The sequence below is a fragment of the Lonchura striata genome, chromosome 4 (genome assembly GCF_046129695.1).
Source record: "Lonchura striata isolate bLonStr1 chromosome 4, bLonStr1.mat, whole genome shotgun sequence".
In the NCBI taxonomy this organism is placed as follows: Eukaryota; Metazoa; Chordata; class Aves; order Passeriformes; family Estrildidae; genus Lonchura; species Lonchura striata.
The window spans coordinates 60,376,949-60,403,222 of record NC_134606.1 but is presented as its reverse complement, the minus strand read 5'-3'; the positions used below and the strand labels follow the sequence as shown (position 1 = coordinate 60,403,222).

General features: G+C 36.7%; 1 long non-coding RNA gene across 1 annotated transcript in view; it reads left to right on the top strand.

Annotated features, from left to right (window-relative positions):
- LOC116183602 (uncharacterized) overlaps positions 1-26,022 on the top strand; it is a 31,136-nt gene extending 5,114 nt beyond the window's left edge. The window contains exons 2-3 of the long non-coding RNA XR_004148249.2: positions 15,589-15,753; positions 25,596-26,022. This is a non-coding gene — a long non-coding RNA (uncharacterized LOC116183602). The remainder of the gene's footprint in view (positions 1-15,588; positions 15,754-25,595) is intronic.
- Positions 26,023-26,274: the final 252 nt, after the last annotated feature.

The following is a 26,274-nucleotide window of genomic DNA, read 5'->3' as shown; positions in this document are numbered from 1 at the left end:
CTAATGTTGGGAATGAATTGAATAATTGACCTTTCCATTAACAATTAAAGATATTGCTAGGAAAAACTTGAGAAACCTTGGCTTTGCTGAAGGCTAAAGAGCAAAGTCAAGAGGTTTATGAGGCCCTTTAAATGCAGTGTTTACCTGACCTAGTGCAGACCTGTACCATACACACACATGGCACTACACTATCTTCTTAGTCAATAGAGAGAAATATTTCAAAATCCCTCAATTCACAGAAAGACATCCAAAATAGGCCAGATGGACTGCTGTTTTTAAAAGGGCTTATTTCAGGGGATATTAAGCATGACTTGAAAACTGTCTCAGAGACAGACATCTGCTATGTAGCAATTTGATATTATTTGACAAACCTTACTGAAAGTGATGTCAAATAGAGGCTTACAAAGACCTGTTTGGGGCCTTACTGTGGCCAATTAAGAAATTAAGAACAAAGTTAGGTTTTTCAGAGGAAAAAATACCTTTCATAAACCACCTTGAAATATGATGGATTTCAAAATTTCTTTGCTATAATAATGTAAATTTGGGACATACTCTTAAAAGTATTCTGATGAAAAATAGTTTCAGGGTCTAGTCCTTTAATATTCAAGGAATATTATTTTAATATAATTTCTCTGAGTGGGGGCATGAGATTTAGTTTTCCAGGATTGCAGGACAGGCTATTCTCTCTTGCTGTATGGAACAGAGTGATTAATTCATGGGGCCTGATGTGTGGAGTGATGTTGGGTTGAACTCTGGCCTGTTCAACAGGTCTGCATTTTTCTTGTGATCAGGGCTCCAGGCCTGGATGCAGTCTCATGAGGGTGAAGTAGCAGGGAAGAATCACCTCCCTGTACCTCCTGGCTTTTCTTTTGGTGCAGCCCAGGGTAAAACTGGCAATTACACTCCCCAGGATACAACTGGCTTTCTGGGCTTTCTGGCTTTCAGGTGTCACTGCAAGGTCACACCCAAATTTCCATCCATGAGAATTCCCCTCTCCTTCTCTCTCCTTGTCTGCAGAGCTGCTCTCAATGAGTTCTTCTCCCAGTGTATACTCATGTCTGGGAAAAACACACAAGTATTCCGTGCTATGGAGTGATTCACAGTTGAGAAGTGCCTTGCTAAGAGCAACGTGTTTTTGTTGTGGTTATGGAAGTACTTTTCAATGCTGGTCTCCTAACAGCTAGAGGCCATTTTGGTATATGCAGAATTCTAATGACAGCTTGTACTTTTGTCTCCTCCCACCCATGTTGTTAAAGTAGACATACACACAAAAAATTCTGTAGTCAGAAGGGCTTTCAATTAGAAATTTCACTATACTGTCCAGAAGACAGGTCTGTTTGCAGACTCTCCAAAATTGTTCATGGTAATTTGGCAGATGTCTAATTCAGAAGAGAGGAAAAATTCTTCAAAAATTTATGGCAGAAACTTGCAAAGAAATACATCTTAAGAACAGAGCTGACTTACATTTATTCATCACTTGCACCTTATGGTGGGTTGTTACAGTAATTCAGTCCCAGATGCAAGTGAAGATGCACAGTAGTGCTTAATCTTTATGATGCTGATGAGACATGCAAAAGGGAAACAGTTTATGAGGAAGTTAGGCTACTCCTTAGACCTGAATGCTCAAAAGTGTAAATTTCATCATCTTCCTTTGCAGACAACTGTCTCCTGCCACTTCTTTGGAAGAAGATACCGTGTTTATTCAAGTCTTGAAACAATAAAGGGGGGGAAAAGAAAGGGTAAAAATTTCCAAAAGAAACAGCAAAAGATTCAGATTATTTTTTTAATCAGACTACCTAACTGAATGTGACAAAGAAAGGACAGTATAGTCAGATAGTTCATTTGGCCTTCAATCTACAAAATCAATTAATCACTGCTTTGCATCTGCCCTGATCTTTGCTGTTCAAGGGCTTTGTGGTTTAAAGGAGGTGCACAATTAACAAGTCTTTCATGCTGAGGTTTCTGATGGGAAATAGGCCCCAGAATCCAAACTTTGTATATGTCTGATATAGACAAAAATATACAAATATATACAAAATTACATAAGGCATATAAATATAAATACAAAATTATATACAAAGTTCCAAAAAACTTCCTCTCCTAGAGTCAGAAGATACTCTTTGGCAGAGGGTGCCACAACTGCTTATGTGCTTGTGGGGAAGAAACTGTCATAGCCACGAGGTTGTTCTAAAAGGTGCCAAAATCCCTACAGGCTTTGCCATCCTGTGTAACACCTGACTGCAGGTTTTCCCCTTTGATAAGCAATAGACACCTGCTTACAGACAGAATTGCCACTTGCACTGTGTTGCAGGTCTCAGGACAGTGTGATAGGTACATTTCAAACTGCCTTGCTCCCCAGACAGCCCTGCTCAGGAGTTTCAGAAACAGATCTGTATCTTGATACAGATTTGGGACACATTAATACAGGAGAACTTTATTCAGTTTATGTCTACATACAGAGCAGCACACAAAATACATTTAATGCATTTACTGGACAAATACGAACATCTCTTAAGTGCATTATTAGAGCTCTCTTAGGCGGCTACAGACTCAAAAACACTCCCCACTTTGGAAGGAATCAAATATACTAAGGAAAATGCATTGCCAGAAATTAAGGCTTCAAGCACAAGGAGCAACTCACAGTCCTGTGCAACATTAAAATTCTTTAATTTTTTTTTTTTGTTGTTGTTGCTTCAGGAACACTTATTATCATGTTCTAATTATAAAAGCAGTATTTTGACTGCTTACAAGTTAACCGGGTTTATAGCAAAAATTGAATATAATTAGAAGGTTCATGGTCTTAGACCACAAAAATTCAGGCTACTACTTTTGTGCAAAGCTTCATCGTAAATGGGTCTTTATTTCAATAAAATATATTCTGTTAGTTAGTATCATGAACTCCATCTGCCAAATTGAGAATGAACTCTCTCTGAGTATTTCCCATACCCTGAACAAAAGACTTCAAGTAACTATTAAGATGACGTCTTTTTAGTAGCATAAAACCCTGAAATGCTAATCCATGACAGAAGGAATTAGCATTTCATACACAATAACTTAAAAAGAAGAAAAAATGTTAGCTTATGATTTACTGAATACAAGATTTTGATTCCCATCCATTAAAGTTTTCATCAGACAAGTTACAATTTTTAAATGCATTAGTGTCATAGTTTACATTGCTTGCTTTTATATATATATATATATATTTTTTTTTTTTTTTTTTTTTTTTTTCCCTGAACTGATATGGACTTTGACTAACCAAAATGAAAGAACTTATACAAAATTCTGGCTCTTGCTCTTAAAGAAGTGTCCATTGTCCAAAGGATTCTTGAATTCTGGAAGTCTTGGTGCTGCGCCCACTTCCCTGGGAAGCCTGTTCCAGTGCCCATCCACATTCTGAGTAAAGGTGCTTTTTCCAGTACCCAGCCTCTACTCCCCCAGTGAAGCTTCAAGCTGCTCCCTCAGGTCCTGTCAGTAGTCATCAGAGATAAATGAGAAAGAGTAATGAATGTCTCTATGGCTTAGAAAGGAACCTGGCCTGACACACAGGTGAAAAGCTGAGGAAGGGGTGAATTCAAGCACCCTCCCAAGCTGGGTTGGTGAGAGGATCTGACAGAGACAGAAATAAAATCCTCCCCTGCCCTACTTCCTTGTACAGGTGGGAAATGATGTTTTTCAACAGAGTAGTCTCATGGTTTTATCCTATTTATTCAGAAATTCACCCATTAATAAAGTCTATTTTCATGTTTCAACTTAAGCACATTGTGGAAATATTTAAATGCACATATTTTTTATGATTCCTATATTACCAAGTTCCCTATTGCCATATGTATTACTACCCATACAATTGCTTAATTTTAGCTATAATTCAACTAAAAATGATACAATGTGCAGAGAAAAATAAAACCATATTCATTCTACTCCATTTCTACATGCTATGGTAGCCACATAATAAATGCAGTTTGGAGATGGCAGTCATAAGTCAACACCAAACTCTCTGGAAAATGCTGCCCTTCTCAGTTTCCAATCCTTCCTGAAAAAATTCAGCACAATTATGAGAATTCAGAAAAAGAAGTTCCATTTCTACATATGGAATTGCCATCCAATACAGTGTTATTTGACATAATGCTATCATGGGAAAACATACTTGAAGTTAAACATTGCAAAAATTTGGCCAGATCTGTAGATCTTAATAACAGCTCTCAAAATACCAGTTTATATGTACAAAAACTTAATGAACCATACAGTGATCACTTACAGAGGCTGGAACTGCAGTTGGCAGAATGGAGAAAGGGAAAAACATGGTTGTTGCTGAGCCATAACCGATGAGGAGTTAACGCAGAGGGACTGCAGAGACAAAGCAGCACTTCCCCTGGCAGGGTAGCTATTTGTTCAGAGTAAAGGTTACTGCCATTCATTTGACTAAAATGGGCACTGTACGCAACTTAACTGTCAGGCAAGATACAGCTGAATGGTGTTTTTGTTGAAAATTATAAAAGACAATAAATTCAGGTGCAATAAGGTCTGTTTCATACATACCAGGTAACCTGACATATCTTATTTTCCCAGGATAGTATCAACTTGCTGTTAAAATAACCTTGGTATTTTGGCCTCAGAAATCCTGGAGGCAATCACAAATATTTGCTTCTTTTGAGCTGAAAAAGTGATTACCTGGGCTGCAACGTGCTTTCTCGAGACCCTTTACTACCCTGACTTAAAAAAAATATTCTAACATATCTATGGGGGCATTGTTGGTGGAGTACTTCATGGAGACTGATTTCTTGAACATGTCTTCTCTGGGAGCTCTCGATGCTTTCCTGGTGCAACATATGTATGGTTTGATGCTCAAACTGTGAAAACATGTTATAGTACATGAAAACAGAACAGTCTGGTCCTAAATATGCAATTCCTCTAGTTGGACAAAAAAAAAAAAAAAAAAAAAAGACAGCTGCTGCCTTCCTATTAACTTTACATAAAAAGAAAGAACAATTTTAGAAGATGAAAATTCAACTGAGTTTAATGATGCAATGACTCTGGGGTCAGATCAAAGCAAATTAGCTGCCTACAGAGTCAGTATTTCACTTGCAAGCTCTCTGCTCCATATTTTGAACAAAAAGCCCAGGACAGACTGCTTTTTTCACCTTTGCACAAAAGTGGCTTTTTTTAAGACCTCATTTTTTTTTAAACAAGTCCACATTTTTTGAAAGTCTTCATTTTTTTTTTAATTAGTGTGGCTGATTAGCTTCACAGGTAGGAGAGGCCAAAATAGAGAAGTCCAGATAATTTTGCTTGAAGTCCTTTATGCATCTTTAATTATGTGGCGACTAACAGTTGGCTTGGAGGCCTCACAGTTAGAAGTACTCCTAACTATAATTTTATACCTGAAATATAAGTGATTTAATAACTGTTTATATCATTACCTTGGTTGTATAACTCAGCCAGTCTGGGCCGCTGGGGACACAGGCAGCTATTGGCTGTCTGGCTGGGCAGCTATTGGCTGGCAGGCTGGGTGGCAACCAGTTCAGCCAATCAGGAAGAACCGAGCAGACCTTCAATGCCATATAAGGAGAAGAGCATCAATAGAGGTTGGCTGCTGTCGCGGGACCCTCGGCGCGTTTTGTTGTGTGCTCGTCTCCAACACCAAAGACCTAGTGGCATAATTTTTATTGTGTGTTCTCTTGCAGCATGGTACCTATGTGAGGAAACATCATGGGAACAATTCCATGAAAATATAATATTTGCAAACTGGCTTTTTGTAACTGTGTTTTCACAATGACAAGTCTGCAAACTTACTTATATGCTGTTGAACACGAGCAATATAATGACTCTTGTATCAACAATATTTCCAGTAATCAAAGCATCTAAGCTTCAGGCAGATACACAGTAAGGGAAATTTCAGACCACAGAGTAAAATCCTTTTCCAGGATTAAGTAAGTGAAAGTTGAGTCCCAAAAAGAAAATATCGGGCAAGTTTAGCAATGGATGTTGCTGTTAATAATGGCTAACAGGAAGCTTTCTAGCTCTATTTATTTGCAAACTAATTAGAAGGAATTTGAATTGACACCTTGCCAAATATTTCAATTATGTCATACCAAAGGCAAAGATTACAAAACAGAATTTCTTGGTAAACTGGAAAATCTCAAGGTAAGAATGATATTCTTACCGTTCAGAGAATTCCTCTCCTCATCATCACTTAGTGTTAAATAAAAGCAAAATAAAAAGCAACAAACAAAACAACTCCAAACCAACAGGAAAGGATGAATTAAAAGCCCAGGTTTTATGTTACACTGCAGACTGGGTCTTGAATCTCAAAAGGCCTCTTTTATTCTGCACACTAGAAACAATAATGACAAGTGCCGGTCCTGCTGTTCCCTCTGAAAAGGATGGCGGAACAGGGTTTGTTCATAAATGAGCAGAGCCTATTTAAATATTTGGATTAGCAGTAAATAGGAGTGCTTTCACTCACTTGCTTGTCCCTCAGTCTGTGCAGGGAAAATTAGAAAAACTCTACATGGCTTGTTTCAAAAGTGAGGTAACATCATTGTGTTGTCTCTACCCTCATCTACTCCATAATTTACCCAATCTATTTTATGCCACCTGTCAAGACCTGCTTGCATGTAACTTGACAAAATTCATGCTCTTCTCAAATTTATTTAAAATGAAGTTCTGTGCAGAAGTTATCTTGATTGCATCTTTTTTACCCTAGTTTTCTTTTTATCTTACACTTTCTGTGTTTAAAAACTTGCTTTGTTAGTCCAGTTTCACCGCTTAGGAGAACAGTGTTACAATACACTGCTTTTTCTTCTCTGCTTTCATTTCCTTTGATTATTCATTTACAAAAGATTTACTGCCTTTATCCAGGAAAAGAACAAATGTTATTCTTCAGGATTTCACTGGTTAGAGATTTTAGCATATCAATTACTGTCTTTTATTTATCTTTTACAGCAATGGAACAATAAAAAGAGCAGCAGTGTTACATGAAAAGGCCAAAAGATTTGAAAAAAGTTAACTCTGGTTTCCATGGGAGGAATAGTTAGGCAAAATCATGCATATCTAGGATTTTGAGAGAGATCTCAAAGTTATAATTAATAATTCTCACTGAAGGCCATAAATAACCAAATGATGGATTTAACAACATGGCTGTGGAAATCCTGCCATCTCTCCTCTGTCTTTGTCACTACTACTGCATTACTACTGAGCCATGCACGCTTCATCCAGATGTCAGAAGTACCTTTATATCATTGTGCTGAGTTTTTCAGTGATATGATAACTGGAACCATCCCTTAAAACATAAAACTGTCAAACACCACAATTGAGATATCATAGTAAGTTTGAGTGCAATATTTAAACAGAAAATGAACTGAAGAAGTGACCAGAACCTTGGGTATTTGCTTAACATTACCAGCGTCAGAAAAAAAAAAATCTCTGTAGGAGTTTTGATGTGACATTAAACATGACCTTTTAAGTAACTGATTGAAATAGGATTCTGTAGAAAAAGAAAGACATATATGAAATGTTGAGGTAAGTACTGCATTCACTGCTGTTAGTCTCATTGAGTATAAAAACTTTTTTTAAAAATAAATGTACTAGCGATAGTCAGAAATTAATTCTAACTCATTATTATCACATAGGCTATTTGCCAGCCAATATTCAAACAACTAATTTTAAAGGCATGTCAATGCAAAATCAACTAATAGACCAAATATTTCAGATGGAGATGGAAGCCAATGATATCATGATTGGCCAGGGATTTCCCAGGGAAAAAGAGAGAGGAACTGTCCCCAAGACTTGAAAAAAGTCAGGTCTCCAATTTTTTCACCTAGGACCTAACATCCTTGTTTCCCCATCAGCAAGCCTGTCAGAGCAGCATTTTGTACAGCCCTGCTGAGCAGTGTTTATAAAGGAGCCCCCCTCAGAAAGAGGTCTTTACAAAACAAGATTCAAAAGGATCCCTAACTCTCTAGATAATTTTCAAAGACCACCTCTGAGATTTAGAGAACTGAATTTTACCGCTTGTGAACTGCACTCCAGAGTTTGAAATTTCAAAACTGTGCAGCAAAAACACAGATTAAAATCACACTGAAGGTCCCAGTTCTCCTTTAAAATACCATATTCCCTGTGCAGTCTATTATTGCCCACTAAATTTGCCAGTAAGGTGGGTTTTTTTCCCATGTCCCAGTTATGGTCATGATTTGGTGGCATTTCCACAAAGTCAAAATTAAGGGTGCAAGTGCCGACCACGAACAGTACCAAAAGTCTGTTCTTAAAAGCAAATTACTTGGCTTAAAAAAAAAAAAAATATATATATATATATATATATATATATATATATATATATATATATATATATATAACGGGTTTGTGTTTGATATTTATTTATGTCATGCTAAACACAATGAAATCATAATCTTGAGTAGGATTTTTTATGAAACACTCTTTTCTGGATTTGATCCAGCTTTTGACCAAAGTCAGAAAGTTGGGAAGATGTATTAATGATCTAAAACTATGTCAAAAGTAATTAAGATTGTGTTGTTTCATTCTCAATATAGGTTGCTGTAAAAAGGGCAAGCTTATTCAGTAGAATAACTGAGGGAATAGAGAGGAAAAAAAATATTTCCTATATCTTCATGCTCTAATTTTTACCTTATTTCAATTTAAGAAAACATTTTCCTTATTTCAATTCAGACAATTACTCATCCCTAAAACTGTCCTTTAAAAATGGGAATTACTCTTTTTGTGAAGTCATATAATTTTATTCCAAATACATTAATGAAAAATGATATTGTATGACCAGATAATTATTTTGTTTAGTTGCAAAACCAGGAATAGAGGACAAGAACACTTTGAGGTTGCCAAACTGAAAAAAATTGCTCAGAATAAGACTTGAAGGGAGGGGATTATTTGGGATTGGTTTCTGGTCACAGCTTGTACTTCAGCATGTTCTGTCATGCATTAAGTTGTAGGATTTTCTAGTCACTTCTGACAAAACCAGTCAGTACAAATGGCCTTCCTATCTGGAGATTTAATCTAACATGTTCCAGAATAGAAACATTTCTAAATATTTCTTATTACATTACAGAGAATGAAGTACTATATCATGCTTTTTAGCTGTTTTCAAATAGAGATTTGAGATGGCAATGGAAAAAGTATTTTCAAAAGGTTTTTGCAGACTAAAAGGTGGTAGCCTATTGATTGACGAAGCCAGATCCTTATTGAAAATAAGTCAACTTTTGAATGGTGCAATCATTATTTCACCTTTATAAATCAAAGAACAAACTGTAGTGGAAGGCTCCAAAGCATATTCACACTCTAAAATACCATTCAGCTTATACTGCTGCAGTCCCATGGCAATACTGCAGCAACTCCATGCAATTAAATCAGACCCAGAAAATCCCCTGACCAAAAAATGACAGAGTAAGACAGAGATAATGATGCTATTTCCATTACAGTAGGTAAATAACCCTCTCTAATTTCCCTCAAATATGGAACCAACCAGGTAATGTGTATCTTCACCAAGTATCATAAATGTTTTGGACGCCTCAAAATACAATGTGATTCCAAAAGTAAGACTATATGTCAACAGGCCAGTTTCCATTCTATTTGCAAGAAAATCTCTTTCCACAATACAAAATGGATGATATAATGGAGGGGTTTATGTGTGCCAGATGAGAGGATTCAATTTGCTGAAATTTTCACAAATGGTAAGAAAAGTTAAGCTTCTCTCAGTACAGCTGCTAGAAAGCTTTTGTTAGAAAGCAAAAGGAAATCTTCTCTGTGATCTGTCAGGAAGGAAGAGCCTGGGAGAAACAGCTGTTTTCACTAAGTACGGTCTAAGTAAACCAAGCTGTTATCTCTAGAGTATGTCTTGTAGTGATTTCTTCCTCTACCCCAGGTACTGAAACTCAAACAAAACACATGAATCACAGATATAAAACTGCTCCAAACCTCAAACATAGGCTTAGCTAAAGCATCAGCATACATACATAGCACATATATTATAAAGTTCTCCAAAGTTTGAAGTTCCCTGATGAGCTGTGTATTTAACAGGAAACAGTCCTTAGTCCTACTCACAATGAAGAAAAGGCATCACAAATTTCTTTCCTTTGTCATTTCTTTCCTAATGTCATATAAAAACTATATTCCTGCATCCTTTAATTTACTTCCATTCATATTTTGAGTTGATTCATGGTGGTGGGGCATTTTTTGTGTTTTTTTTTTTTTTTCCCTGGGGGTTGGGGAAGAAGTCCCAGAAATCTGAAAATAGATTACAAGAGTAGGAAATTGAAATTTCTCTGCTTTGGGAAGGGTGATGAGACATGGAAAGAGAGAAGAAAGGAAGATATGATTAAAGAGCAAACTGTTCCTAGTGCTGCTGGGTATTCTCAACTAATCTACGAATGGAAATAGTAAATCCAGTTATATCCAGGATGAGAAATGCAAGAAAAGGGAATGAAAAAACCACAACAAACCAAAACACAGCACATTCAAACCAAAACACAGCACATTTGCTGTGTTTTAAACATATCCAGAATCAAAGTCATGTACTGATTAAACTCTCTCCTGAATGAAATAATTTGTTAATAAATATACCCAGGAGCTGTTTGGATTTCTTCTTCCATGGTAAATGCTTGAAAAATTCTCTTTATGTAGAAGGTATGTTTTCAAGAAATGCAAGTCAAATCTCCATGGGCAGAAACCTAAAAGAAGCTGCTACATCACAAAAAGCTGCATCCAGGGGTAAGGCTGCAATCACAAATAAATGACAACACTTTGTTGAATAGCACCAGCTTTGTGTTATCAGCTGTGTGTTTGCCAGGCTTTTCACACGTTTTTCAGCAAAACTGGAGTACCAAATGCAAAGTGAACAGCTCAGGAGGGTTACATGTGTTTCTCCCCAGTGGGGACTAAAGGTCACAAACCAGTGGACAGATTGAAATGAAGCACACAGAGCAAGATTTCAATGCACAATGAAGACAATTTGTTAAGTACTGTTCTATGCTTTATATAATTCATTTCCTTCAGATCAGTGTTTTGATAATTCATAAGACAAGAAGCCCTACTCACTATTAATATGTAGACAATCCCACAGGGCAATTAATTTAAAAGGCAAAGCTGCAAAGGAGTCATAAATTAAGGATTTATTCTGTTAAAATATAACATCAGAGGGTATCACAAACTAGAGAGGAGAACTTCTCATCTGGAATCACACTCTATGTAGCCAATGCATTATGACAATGCAATTGACTCTGTCAGGTGAGACATTTCTGGAGATTGGACAAACTGACTTTCCCAGACAGATCTTTGCTTTTGGCTTCACTTGCAGCTAAAAAGTCGGGAGTGGAAACAAGAGCAGGTTTGTCCCACAAGACACTGGATGGACATGGAACAGGGAGATGAATTCTTTGTAGCCCACCTGAACTGGGAGTTTTGGTAAGATTCTCACTGGGGCTCAACTTTACCAGTAGCTATCTCTTCTGGCTATATTGACAAGGTTGGAAAGGCAAAGAGTCATGGATAAACTCCTCAACTGTATTGCTTTTCCAAAGCTTAGTTTAGTTGTACCAATCTCAGTCCCAATTCTGCATGCAACACTCAGAATTGTCTATTTCTTTACATCTAAACAAACCTGAACCTTAACTCTGAATAAAAGTGCTCTTTTTTTGAAAATCAAGGTAAAACTTGACTGTTCTTTTTTTGCCCTCATTTTCATACCACTTAAATTACTAAAACTTTATTTATTTGCTTAAATTGCACAGCAGTTAAAGCAAAGAAATAATTTTAAATCCAGAAATAAAGCAACCATCTTGAGACAATGAAATATCAAAAATGTGATGAGGTCATTGATTAAAATGTTCCCTTCAGCAAACAGTAAATAAATGACAACATGAATTCCCATTTGGCTCAGGAAAGGAAGACAGCATAACTCACTTCAATAGATGCCAAAGAATCATTGATTATGAGGGATCAAACTCTTTGCTAGATCACTAATATCAAAGCAGAGAGATTAATCATGGGCTGCAATTCAGAGAAAACTGTTGCAGGATGTGAGGAACTGCATTGACTTGTTTGTTCATCAAAAGTATGAAATTAGGATAAAAGTGGGGGGAAGTCGGGACATGGAATTTGCAGGCTTGACTGGTAACCACAAACAAAGATTGTGAAAGATTTTGCAGGACTGGCTGGAACTGATAACTGCAGTGGAAACCCATTGTTGCTGAAACTGATAACCACGGTGGAAGGAGACCCATCACCCCTACTTATGCAGGATAAAAAGGGACTGAAAAGAAGGAAAGGTTGTCAGCTTTTGGCAGAGCCAGGCTCCCAGCTGAACCCAGCGCTGTTTTGCTTGCTATCGCTTGCTGTAATTAATAAAATTACTAATTGAACTTAAAAGGCTGAATCAAATTATTCGCCTCAATTTATAACACAGGACCCTTCACTGCTTTTGATCTATGAAAGTTAGGTTTACCTTTGGCAGATCCCAGTGACGAGGCTCACAGAACAGTTTGGACACAGCCATATCCACTGCAGTTTTACTAAAACCTCTCCAAGAATCCTACTAATTCGATAAAACTTTTAAATGCTTTTGGGAAGACAAAGTACTTTTCAATCTTTGTTTATCCTGATTCAGTTGTTGTGAGAGGTAGTCAATCACTGAAGTAGCTCTTAGCTGAAGAGCCTTGCAATATATTCTGTGCACCAAGATGCATTTTTCATCTGACACACACAACACTTCTCTCACATCAGCAACTTGCATGGTTAGTCTTTGTAACTGAGAATTTTCTACTGGAATAACAAGTATCTTAAAAATATTCACTTTGCAAGGAATAAAAGATAAAGCACAGCTACTGCTCAATATGGTTTTGCTTGCAAAAGAATTTGCTGTAGGTAACAACATAGTTCACTAAGTGGAAGTAGGGTAAGAGACTGTATCTTCTCTTACCAGAAACAGACCCAAACCTTAATCATGAAGTCAGTATTAAAATTCTGTTGTCAACTGGAACAGTGTTTTTTTAAAAAAAGTAATTTACAGTAGATATTGTCATACAAGAATATTATGGGGTTTTTTTAGTGCTCTTTTAAAGAGGAGCTCAACCAGCCTCTGTAATGAAATTAAACATGAAGATTTACTAAGGTCATAGTCTTAAGCTCTTGATGAAGTCATCCACAACTTTGCAGATCTCCATCCAAAATTCCTTGCACCCCTCAGTGATAAGCCTTCAGCAGACTCTGGGGAAATTATTCCATTTGGTGCTTCTATACGATGTAGAAGCTACAACTTCACAAGAGCAGATTGACTCTGATTGCACATCTAATATCAGACAGCCCTAACTCTCAGTAGGATTTTCAGGGAGAGACTATTGACTTAATGTCCTTATGTGTCAAACCAACAACCTGTAAATCATATGACAAAGTGTATGGGGAGTTAATTTCTGAGGCCAGACAGGGGGATAAAGAATACAGCTGAACCTAAAAAAGATTGAAACTCAAATCATTGATTTCCTGAGGCAAAATTAATAAAGGTTTTCTTCTCATACTTTACAGTTAAACCTCAGACTTCTTTCCTGCAGAAAACTTTCTGTTGGCTAGCATAATGAATCCAAAAGTTAGTTTTTTCTGTTAAACCCATTAAACCCAGATTTAACTTCTCATGGCAGTGCATTTTGTTTTTTTCCCTATTTGTCCATAGTGAAAACATGCAAAAAAAATTCTGAAACTAATGTAGGGACATAAAGTGCATTTACTGAAGAAAAAGCAGAATAAAGAACATTCAATGTATTTAGTATGCCAAAATTTAAATGTATTTTATTGGTAGAAGTTGTTTTGTGAAACAAGAGTAAATTTATCCTTAGCAAAAATTCTACTTAAAAGATTAAAAGTTCTCAATACTTCTTTATTCTAGAAGCAATTAAGGAACATCCAAAATACAGTATCATTACCCTTATTACAGCATTGGCTGCCTTGAGCTCTCCCCTATATTTTGTCATCAAGCTATAAATTTTCTTCTTGACAGATTGATAACTCTGGTCTTGCTGCTTACAAGCTCCAAATGTGAACCAAACCAGTGTGGGGACAGGGACGGGGGGCGGTGTGGTGTGCATAAAGAAATCTTTGTGGTATTTCATTCTAATATCACCCAGTTTTCTCCTGTTATATTGTAAATGTGTCTGTTCTCAGTGCTACTGCATGGAAACATGGAAAAAAATACCAAGAAGGTGAAATGAAGGTGAGCAATGAGAGACAGGATCATCTGCTCAGAAATGCTCAGTACTGGTCTCATTCTTGCATTTAAGAGCACTGTGCTTTCTTCTTTCCACTCAAAAGAAAAGTAGATTTAACCAGTGGAGGTCAACTAATCTAAAATAAAATAAAATAAAATAAATGAAAATGCAATAAAATAAATTAAATTTAAAAATAATATAAAATACATTAAAATAAAATAAATAAAAATTTAAATATTTAAACAAAATAAAATAATGATAAATGGAAATAAATGAAAACATAGTATGAATAAAATATTTAAATATTTTAATATTATTTATTTCTACGTAATTTTAATTTAATTGTATTTTATTAAATTTTGTTTATTTTAAATTTTATTTTAATTTAATTTCTCTTATCTGACAACTAGTTTTATTTTTCCTTTTAGAATAATTTCAAATTAATTTTCAGTCTATTTGCAATCTTTTTGCTTTTATCTTCAATATATTCTTCTCAGCTAAAGATGACATGAATTTAACATTTCCTTGCCTCTTATCTACTTATATCCACTTGCTCCTGTAATTATTTATAGGGACAGAAGGAAAAATCTGAAATTTTAATCCACTTGTTTGGTGTCATGAGGACAATTTCTAAGGTCATAAGACACCGGGGAGGATCTGTTTCCATAGGCCTACTATGCTTGTTGAGGTTCAAGACAAAGGCAATTATTATTCTGAGGGCCATCTGACAGGAGCTGTTGGCTACAAACAAACCTCATTATTGCCATTGACTACAACATGGAAGATGCTCCACTACTGAGGAAAAGGCAGCAGGACAAATGCTAAAACTGACATCAAAAACATGACATGTGTCTTTCCTTCAGCTGAGTGTTTTGTATCCAGCCCCCTCTATTGTACAAAAGCCAGACTACTTTATAAAGTGAACAGCAAGAGCGATGTGTTAACAGTGTGGTACTTCTGAAATCTCCATTTCATATGAATTAATTGATGGCTCTGCAGATAGTCAGTGCTGGTCAATCCCAAACTGCTGTTATAGTTAATAAAAGACCTCTTGTGACCCTACTTTAATGCAAATTAATAAAGAAATGCTTGCCTAAAGAAGTTAATCACATTTTCTTATTTTAATGTTGTTGTGGTGCTATGAACCTTCTCCAAATATAGTAATCTGGAGAGAGGCAAAACCTGTTGTTTGAAAGCTACAAGAGCTTTTAATACTGATTGTGGACATGGTGACTTGAATAAACAGTGTTTGTTGCAAGTATTATATCTTATTGTACATGAGAAAAAGTACTTACAATACTTTACTTGGAATATTTTACTGATACAATTTTAATTTTTTTTTTTAATTTGTTCTGTTGAGTGACATTAGCATCAGCTGGAAAAAGGAGACATGGAGTTACATTGCTGATGTTGAGCTGTGCTGCACCACGTACACTTGACACTTGCAAACTTCCCCAAATCCCTCTGCAAACACAAAAAGTCTGACAAGCCCCAGTGAGAAGCATGAAGTTTCCTGCATGATGTTCAGATTCTGGTGAGTCTTTGTAGTAAGGATCTGCTCTGTCATGATCTGACCATCCTCTGTCCTCTCATTTAAGCAAAAAGAGTTACAGACATTTTGGTAATGAATTTTGTTTGCTGGGGAGAAATGCACAGCATAAGCAACAACTGCACAGAAAAAGCACGTATCAAAGGTTTGCTTCAATCATAGTGTTCCTTTTACCCCTTTTTCTTCTATCTTCTGAATGTAGATTAGCACTTGATTGCAAGTTTAATCTCATCTACTTATTTATTTCCTTATTTATTCATTTTAGCCATTGTGGCTTGGTGATACTGTCCCAGTACATAAATACTGACATCATTCTCTCATTTGATCCAGTGCCCAGTGTTCTATGAATTAAATTAATTACTTTTGCTTTTTAATTTTTCTAATGTAAGTAAAATGCTAAAACAAGAATAATTAAGAGATTGTTTTGAACATAGAATGGTCATGTTCTCAAAAGTTGAGTTATTTCACAGATTCTCCAAGGGGCAGTGTGGGAATATTTTTCTATCTTCACTGTTTTCAGCTACTTTTTATTATTTAAGTCATATCAGGTCAGGACTTCATACTTCCCACTGGCCACAAGTGTGTTTTAAAGTCAGTAATACACCCAGATACATCAAAAGTCCTACTTCCAGTGCTCTGACTCTACCACTTCCCTGGGCAGCCCATTCCAATATCTAGTCACCTCTTCTTTGAAAAAGTTCTTCCTAATATTAAAGTCCAGTAACACCAAGTCTTTTGGAGAAAAATACTAATAACAAATAAGCACAAGTTAATTTTTCCCCTGATCTGTAAGAACATCACTAGTACAAAAATCCTGTTACTTCTGCTGGAGTTGTCTTCCACATCCTAGCTGCAAGTACCTAGGAATTATAGGAAAGAGAGAGAAACTGAGATTTTTTTTTTTTTTTTTGGCTGTTTAAATCAGACACTTCTTATAGTAAAGCAGTAAAAATTTAGAAGAAGCTTAAATGAGGTCCAAAACTGAAGCAAATCAGCACTGTTCCTAATAGTAATGGAAGTGCTTAGTGTTACATTACTTTTTCAGGAACATAGTCTCCTTTTTGAAGACAAAAAGCACACTTTTTTGGCCTTAAATTTTCTGCTCAGCTTTTGTACTTGTACAAGGACTTTCAAGCCAAACACTTCAGTACTCTGTGCACGGCACACTAATCATCTGTTGAATTAAAAGCCTTAAGTCCAAGAACTCTTTCAGCCTCAACTTTATTTATCTAGTCCTTTGCTATTATTAGGCCCTTTATGTAAGAGATTAATCTTGTAAAATTCCTTTGCATATGAGAACATGCAAATTTGCTTGTCTTACTGCAGTATCTGAGGTGGAAATATCCAGGTATGAACCAGCTGGGCTTATTTGATAGTCACATCAGCAGAGGATTTCTGCATTAGAAGCACGTCCAGCTCTGGAATAATCAGGAAGCAGCTCTGCTCAGTCACATCATGAGAGGCACCTGCAGTACAGGGGGGTGTGGGAAGTATCGCTGAAAAGCTGCTGCATTTATTACCTAGGGAAAAAAAATCAATTATCTGTTCTGAGGTAACAACAGTCTCCTGGAAAGATGAGAGGGAAATAGCAGCAAAAGAGGATTAATGGAGCAGTTAGTGTGGTATTGATTAGGCCTCTGGCTTGTGGGACTTGTTCTGGATTTGGCTAAAAGTCAACTTTACCCAAATAATGACTGAATAGATTTTTTTCAGTGATAAGAGGACCAAATCCTGCATGCAAAAATAGTAGAGAAGAGAGTGGGGTGGCTGTAATGCTTTATGAAGCTGACAGTCTCCCAGAATATTAGTTTTATGCAGAATAATAAGGCATGCAACTGTATAAAATTTTCATGCTATTTTCCCCACCTCTTTCCACCATTAACACAAACCTCACTGGAGGTAAAAACCTTGTTTATTAGACAAATGCTAAGAATGGAAACTATCAGAAAAAAAATAATTCTGAATAAAAGGAATATGACATTTTCACAGACAGAGAGAACATCTGAGTATGTGGTATTCTGCTTGTCTAGGTTCGACAAGACAGGAGTCTGCGAAGGAGGGCTAAAGCCTCCTGTGCAATGGAGAAGGTAAACCCCCTCCCTCTGAATTACTAGGAGTTTTAAATCAAAAGGCTCTCAGGCAAAGATATGGGAATGGGAGTAACAATTCTTTACTAGGAGAAAACTAGACAACAATTTAAAAAGGCAAATGCAATCGGTACAAACAAAACCAGTGAAAAAGTCCACAACCTGAGGATTCGGGGTGCCAGTAGCAGTCCTGCTGGGATGATTGCTCCCCTTGCAGTGATTGATGAATTGCAGCTGCAGTGGTGATCTTTAGAAGGGTATAGTTTTCCTCTGAAGATCTGGTGGCAGTGGGGCCGGTCTTCCTCTGCGCCGGGGTTGCCTCTGAGCTCCGCTGCCGTCGCCTCAGCGCGCTCCGGCTGCTTCGCTGCAAGTGCCGCCGAAGAGAGCTGCTTCTCTGGCAATCCCCCAAAGTAAAGAGCTGCTCTGTCCCCAAAAAGGTACCCCCTTATATCCAATAAAAGAGTGCTTGGCTTCCCCCTCTGGGTGGAACATCTCACAATAGGATGGTGTTACGTTACCAGCCCTGCATTGAATCAGTCAATGGCCCACTAACAAACTATTACCTCTTAGGAGCAAAACCGGTTCTTGGAAAAGATAACAAAACCTGCCCAACAGGTTTGCCTTCAACAGATGGCAAATAGAATACAAGTTTATCTTACAACCTAGGACACTGCTTTAAAAAAAGTCTTCAGTTGTTTGTGGTTTTGCAGAGCAGAAAGAAAATCTTCTTCTATAAGTTGATTCTACATTGGTTTACAAACTCTGGAAATTGAGATGATTTCCAATAGAGTGGGTATTCATGAAAGTACAAATTAAGCTGTGACAGTGGACTTTTCTCAAAAGAGCAAGGCTTTTCTATATTTTGCACTAGGAATATTACCTTATTAATATTCTCTGATGTTAATATAGTCATTTAACATCTGGAAATGGCATAAGAAATAAGCAGGAGGAATATTAACGCAAAATTAAGGAAACTAGCTAAAGGTAATTAAAACAAGGAAGAATGGCATAAGGCTAAACATGCCACCTAACATGACAGGTGAAAGTAAGAGTTAATAATTAAAAAATATATATTTAATATTCATTTGGTGCCCAAAATATGGGGCTTTTAAAATTTTTTTTTTGCACTCTTCATTTTCTCACCATTAGAAGAAAAATCATTTTACAGAGGCAACAGAGGAAGTAGCAAAATTCAGACACTTGATTTCTGTCCTATTCAAATAGTTACTGTGGAGTGGAAAAATTTGAAAAAATCTGTAGCAGGAGGTGAAAATACTATAAAAGAGGGATATATTCATAAATCAGTAAGTTACAGTAGCATATTATAGCTCAAGTGTAGAATAGACTGTTTGCATGAAAAATATGTAGATTTAAAACGCAATAAAAAAGACCAACAAAAGAAATCAATAATGATACATTTTATTTCAAGCAGTCATAACAGCAGTGCCACATCCATCAGTCATATTTTCCTAGGCCCTGTATATAATAATCCCCCTGATCCCTATATAATTGCCAGCTTCACCTTTTGAATTATCAACAGCTCTCACAGCTTATTGCTCTGTACTTTCTTAATAAGTGCCCGCAATCAATAATCTTCCTACTGAGTAAGCAGCAACCAGCCAGCCAAACACGGGGTGTAAATGTTTCAGAAGTGATCATTACAGGGATTTGAATGACAAGGTGACTGTGCTAATGCAATAGGCACAAAGTAAAGACATAATTTGGAAAACCCGCTTACTGGAATATGTAGGTGTCTTGCCATGGCAAAATACTCACTCTGCAGAGGAGAATATTTACCCTTGAAAATGAAACCTCCTGGAGGACATTTTTTTTCCTGAGATGACAGTCACCATTACCAGAATTTCATACCTCACCTTCAAAACAAACCATCCAGCATGTCTGCAGCCAGCCTCTTTTATTTGGAAATGCAACTGCTTAGTGTCTCACACAAACTCTGCAATGATTGATAACAGGGATTTACATTCAAATTTGAGAATAGTGTCACTTTGATGACAGTGGTTTAAATAACAATGTGTATAACAAGGGCCCTCACAATTTTTTTCTGTTACAACTCACTCGCTAAACACCAACACAGTAAACATCCACCTATGTTAGAGAATTATTTCTTAAATTTGACAAACAAAGCAAAGAAACAGTGATCCAGACACACGTAAATTTTATAGAACTTTGAACAGAGATAGTTTTTCCAGAGTGCTCAGTAGTAACATTGAACACATTTCCAAATGAGCTCAACTCTAAATTACTAAAGTTGACTTTTAGTCAACAAGAAAAAAGAATAAAAGTTTTCTAAATGTCCTGGTGAAAAAATGTGCTAATTTTCTTTCATTCTTTATAAGGCTACAGGCACTGGGCTTTAAAAAACCCATCTATATAGGCACACAGACGAGTTCCATAGGAAATACTCAGAACTTCTGAAAACGTAACTATTTATTTAAATGCCTAAATGAATGTTTGTTTTGTTATCCAGTCTGAAGACTCCTTGAGACAGTGGGTGAGTTGTAGTGACTTATACTGGAAAAATATTTTCCTTTGGAAGTAATATCAAAAGCTCATTAACCTTAGTCATTCTCACCATATAATTACATCCCCTGTTCTTCAGAGATGACAGTGCATAGGGAGATGGAAATCCTGACAATTCATTAAAATCTGCAAGACATAGCAAGAAAAAATATATTTATCCTTATTTTTAATATTATTTTTGAACTCACAAAAGGCTTCTGGTAAATTCAGAATTTGATCAACAGCATGACAGAAAGTGATATGGAAAGTACCATCAAAAGAGAAAGAGAATTTTACCTTTATCATATTAACAATGAGTTTGAATTTGTCTTTGTTGACAGGTGGTTTATTTAAACATTTTTCTTGATCAATTTTTTTTTATGTGTTATTGATTTTTCAAACTGGTTTGTAAGATATCTGAAATAAAAACATAAGGCATATTCATTTCACAATGAAAGTTAAACTAAACTGTAGGCAAGAAGAAAATGAAAAAAATTTAAATTCACAGTGGCCTGTTCTTCAATAAACCCTCAGTGCCAAGACTCCAAACAATTGCTTAATTCCTGACAATCCTTTTTGCAGATAAATCAGGGTTTAGTGCTTGCTTACTTTATTTTGTTTCTTTTTCTTTTCTCTGAAGTTTTATTCTGCAAAGGCCTCATAGCATTTGACGAATAAAACCTCAGAGAAAATTTACTGATTTTTGGTTTTCTTTAAGCACTGAACAACTAGTGAGCTTTCCCTATGAAGGACCTGATGAAACTGAATACCTAAAAGTCCTGCAAAGTACTCAGCCTTCTAAATTAGCAACAAAAATTCCTTGCTGGCATTCTGACATGAACATTACCACAAAACCCAGTATAAAGACCTTTAGGCAAGACTGCTGGTGAGCCATTAGATGAGATGATGATGATAATGAAGATGATGATGATAGGAAGCTGATCATTAAACAGCACACTCTTAAGGGACTACTTCTGCTGCCCTAATTATCCTGTGTTTCTGACTTAGAGCTTCATATATTGCCCAGCACAGCAGCACCTTCTGAGTGCTACAATCTGTCAGTGGACCCAGCAAGGTCTGCAGCGTATTTCCTGGCCTATCTATTTTTTAAGGGAGAAAAATGCATTACAGATATTTTGCACATTGTTTCCCACTGGTTTGTGACTGTTGGCAGGACAATGATGTATAGGAGAGTAAGATGCTTATTAATTAAATATACTTCAGTGAATTGTTTGGGGATTGAAGTGTCACAGTCACACACTATGTGAATATGAACGTGAGGGTATGGTCTACAAGAGTAGGTTTGTGCCTTTAAGAGTGCTTCTTTTAAAGGAGGGAGGGAGCTGTCTGTAGCTAGAGCAGTGATCTCCACTGTTTTTCAGATATATTTTCAGGTTCATCTCTCCTTTCTGAGCTAAACTGCACTAAAAAGATTTACCTTTTGTGAAAAAATATCATGAACACTGTTGACCTAAAGAACTGTAGGCTTTCCAGTCCTCCCCCTCATTTTTCACCATAAAGCAGCTATTGACAGAGAAACTTCTAAATTACCCTTGCTTTTTCATTCCCTCCTCCTAACTGATGCTAACAAACCTGCTCAAGTTCCTCACTCCCTCATTGATTTCTCTCCTTCAGAAAGATGGGAGCATCCTGCAGTTTCCCAGGACTTCATAAACCACCATTGTGCTCCTCCTGGTAGGGACTACCAAGAGTCCTGTCAAGGGTGGTCAAAGACATGGTTCAGTTCTAGATACTCTCAGGTTCTGATCCAAAACTCTCAATTATTGCACATTATTTTAACATCCTCTGAGAAAGTTTAGATATTTCTCATGCCATTCATGAGCGGGAAAGCTTCTACTGGTGACAACAGGGCCCAACAGAACCACCAGAGGTTGTTCTGAAAAGAGGTTGAAAATTAATCTCAGTACATTTAAACCAAAAGCTCAGCTTTACTTTCCTTATAAGCACAGTCTTGGACACCTGGACCCACAACTAGATCTTCTAAGGCTTCTGCTACAAATTGTGTAAGCAATTCAACTGCATCAGAGTGGGTGGATCAAGTGCACAAGTGCTTTGGATCAGCAGCAATATCCAGTGTGACTGTGTGTACAGCTTTGTCACTGCTCAGGTGTGCTCGTGTGGCCAGTTAACAGCTGGCCTTTTGAGGTAAGCATGGAAATAGGTACCAGAGGCATCCCAGAGCTTGCAATAGAGAGTTTAAATAAGTTTGAACAGAAAGGCTGGAAAGGAATAATAAAACAGCTATTTGGGTAGTGCTCCATAGTTGCCAGTTCATCAATTAATAAAAAACAAAATTAATTGCTAACTTTGAAATTACCTCATCTCTTTTCAAAAGATGCTGACAGCTTGATGTATTAAAATAAGAATGATCACTTATTGTAAACAAATTTCAGTTCACCTCCCCCCACAACTCTTTAATTTCAAGAAGGATGGTGCACCTCCTTTTTGTGTCTGCTGGACAACCTTCAGCTCTGCATTAGCTAATTAATTCAAAGAAGGAAGAATGTCTTTTTCACAGAATCATCAGTATAGCTAATATTATTTATATCTAACCATAAATAATACAGGGGAAAATATCTTTTAGTTCCTGCGGATGCTGCTCTCACTTTAACCCTCTATCAATCCTTGGAGATTAAGAAAGCAGTGATAATATGTGCTATCATTGGTAACAGGAGCACCTCTGTAGCATTGAGGTGAAGGTAATTAAGCATGGTTTTAAAAACAGGAGCATGTATACAAAATAAGGGAAGGAAATGCTGTGCAAACCTATATAAGGACAGGGGACAAAGGTGCATTGTTCTAATTTAAAATAAGGGGGCTGAGAAGGTGTGTTGTCAAGGGATAGAAGTATTGATGAAGGTTTGAAAAAAGAAAAGAGGAGAAGTGGTATAGATAAATAAAACCACTGAAAGGACAACACTTGTTGATATATGAAAGGAAAGGCTTTCTTCAGTCTATGGTGACAGCTTCATGAAGAACTTTTCATGAACTTGAAAAGATGACTTCAACAGGTCTGTTCTGAAAGGATGCCACAGGGCTTCACAGAAAAGCACAGAAGGCCAAGGCAGAAATGTTGAACAGCAGGAAGAGTGAGAAGAAAGCTGCCCAGAGCTGAAAGTACTCCTCTGTTTGCACAAGGGTGTTAACTCTGAATTGTGAGAATATTTTAAGTAGCAGACAATGTGATCCCTGAGGAAGTCAGGATGCTACACTGGAAAATACAGTGCACTGATGAAAAAGCAGGACTGATGTTAAACTTGAAGTTTCAACCATTAAAAGGCTTTAAGTGCCTATCTTTAATCTTCCAAATGTGCACATGCACACGTTACTGAACTATATGTCTGGAATACTGTCATGTGAAACACACTATTTCCCAACAATTGGACATGACTGAGTTTTATTTAGATACAGTGGCAGTGTATACCAGGGCTTGCAAATATTTTTCTTCTTCTTGTAGTTCTAGCTGTAAGTGCAGGTTTGTTTGTTGGGGTTTTATTTTGTTTGTTGTCTTAATTATTTCTTTCATTACTTTATAATTTTCTTTTTATTTTTTTTTTCATTTCCATTAAGCAGTTTTGAAAGCACAGCTGAAATTCTGAATCATGTGTGCTGTTTGTGTATTTAATTTTAAGTGCTAAATTTAATTTATTTTCTGTTATTCTCGGAAATCCCCTGTATCTTTATATCTCAGGGAGTTTAATGTTTTCTGTGTTTCTGATACCTGCTTATTTAAGGATTTGAATACTTATTTAAGGATTTGAATACTTAAATGCATTATGAGTAAATTGGAATCTGCCATGGTAAAATCTTATTCTACTAATTCATATGTGGATTTCTACCATAGAATAAATAAAATATTCTTCTATATTAAAATCATGGTTGAAAACAAACACAAAAAATATCTACCTGCAAAATCTCCTAATAGTATGAAACTTCAAAATAAGTGTCATCAAGCTGCAGTACTGTGGACAAGTTCTCTTGTCCCTTCAGCATGGCACTACAGTAATTATGATCTCAGTCTTGAAAAAAATATCAAAGAAGTAAACTGAACAAAAATACCAAACAAGGAAACAAGCAAGCAACCAAAAAAACCTCTAAATGTAAGCTGTTCCAGTCGCGAGTCAGCTCACACATTCATGGACGACTGAAAACAGCATTTAAATCAGCATTTTAATATAAAATAGAATTTATTTTCGCCCCATTCCTTTATTTATCTCATGTGTTATTCCAAACTCACCACCACTGGCTTATGACACTGAAGTCAGCCCAGACAAACAAGAATAGTGTCCATGTCAGGTCACAGTTGAGGCCTTTATTCCCACGCTACTTTTTCCAGTCCTGCTGAAAAGGAGTGCTGTGGTTACTCCATTCCACACTATTACAGCCCCAACTCTCATGTCTCACAATTGATTGAGCAGCAATTTTTCTCAAGTCTCCAGCTCTTAAAGTCCTGCAAAAGAAGTTGCTGTGAGTTGTGGCATGAAACTTTAGGACAGGAGCACCTCAGAGAAAGACATGGACTTATTGAGCATAATACACAAAAATTATTTGATTATCTCTCCTATGATGAAAGGTTGGACTAGAACTGTTCTTTGTGGAGAAGGAAACTTTTGGGGGGATAATTATTAATGATTGATCTAATTAATCTCATTAAATCTTACTAACCTTATTAACTAATTAATCTGACTAAATCTAGATAATACCTGAAGGCAAGGCATAAAGATGACATAGCCAGGCTCTTTCCAGTGGTTCTCAGTGACAGGACCAGCAGTGACACAAACAGAAACACAGGAGGTTGCTCCAAACATCAAGAAACACTTTTTCACTCTGGAGGTGATGACCAAGCAAACAGCAGCTTACAGTGTAGCACAACCTCTTTTCTGCACTCTTTCTGTGGAAATAGCAGCACTCTAAAGCCCTGAGATACCTGAATCATTAATCAGAGGTTGCTCAGAAATCCCTCTCCCCAACCCCATCCCCAAATCTCAGTTCCCAAGTAAATATGCATTAAACTCTGGCTTGTGATATTTGACAGATTGATCTGAATCCTGACAGTTATATTAAAGATGGAAGAAAGGAAGGCAATTAGTTATCAAGCATTGAAAACTGACACAAAAGTAGCATAAACTGGCAAAAGTTAGTCCTGAAGAGAGGAAATCAGTGTCCCTGGTTTTCTGATCCTCTCTTCATCATTCACAGGTTTTATTGCTGACCAAGAAAAGAGGAAGAAGTGAAGCACAAAGACAGGGCATTGGAATTCAGGGAATGAAGAGAAGAGATAAAACTGAAGTGAAGAAATCAAAAGCCTCACTTTCAGCGTCTCAAGTTCAAAGACACTTTCCACTCTATCACAGCACTTCACAGATTTAACTTTTTCCATTAACCCCTACACTGGCTTGCATAACAAAAGTAATAGCAGTTCAAAAGCCTTATACTGTGGTCCTGACTTGAACTGCAGTCAGCTTGTGGCAAGCTGTTTACCTGTGATTAAAATGGTAAAGTTCTGACCCTTGACCTTACTGTCCTTCAGGTTTGAAATGTCCTGTGTCACTGGCATGCTCTAAGGATAAGCATATGAAAGGTCATTCGATACTCAGATTCTACCATAATAAAGATAAAAACTAGATTTACAGGCATCCTATTCTGTCTTCTGTTGTACTTTTTTTTTTTTTTAGTAGGGATAGAGTTAATTTTCTTCATAGCACATTTTAAGGGGCCATGTGTTGGATTTTTTTGCTTTGCTTGTGTGCACAAATTTTATTTTACCTATTAAACTGCATCTCAAACCATTTTTTTACACTTCTAACATTCTGATCCTCTCCTCTCTCTCCCTGTGGAGGAGAGGCTGAACTAGTGCCTACGTGAGGCTTGCTGGGGT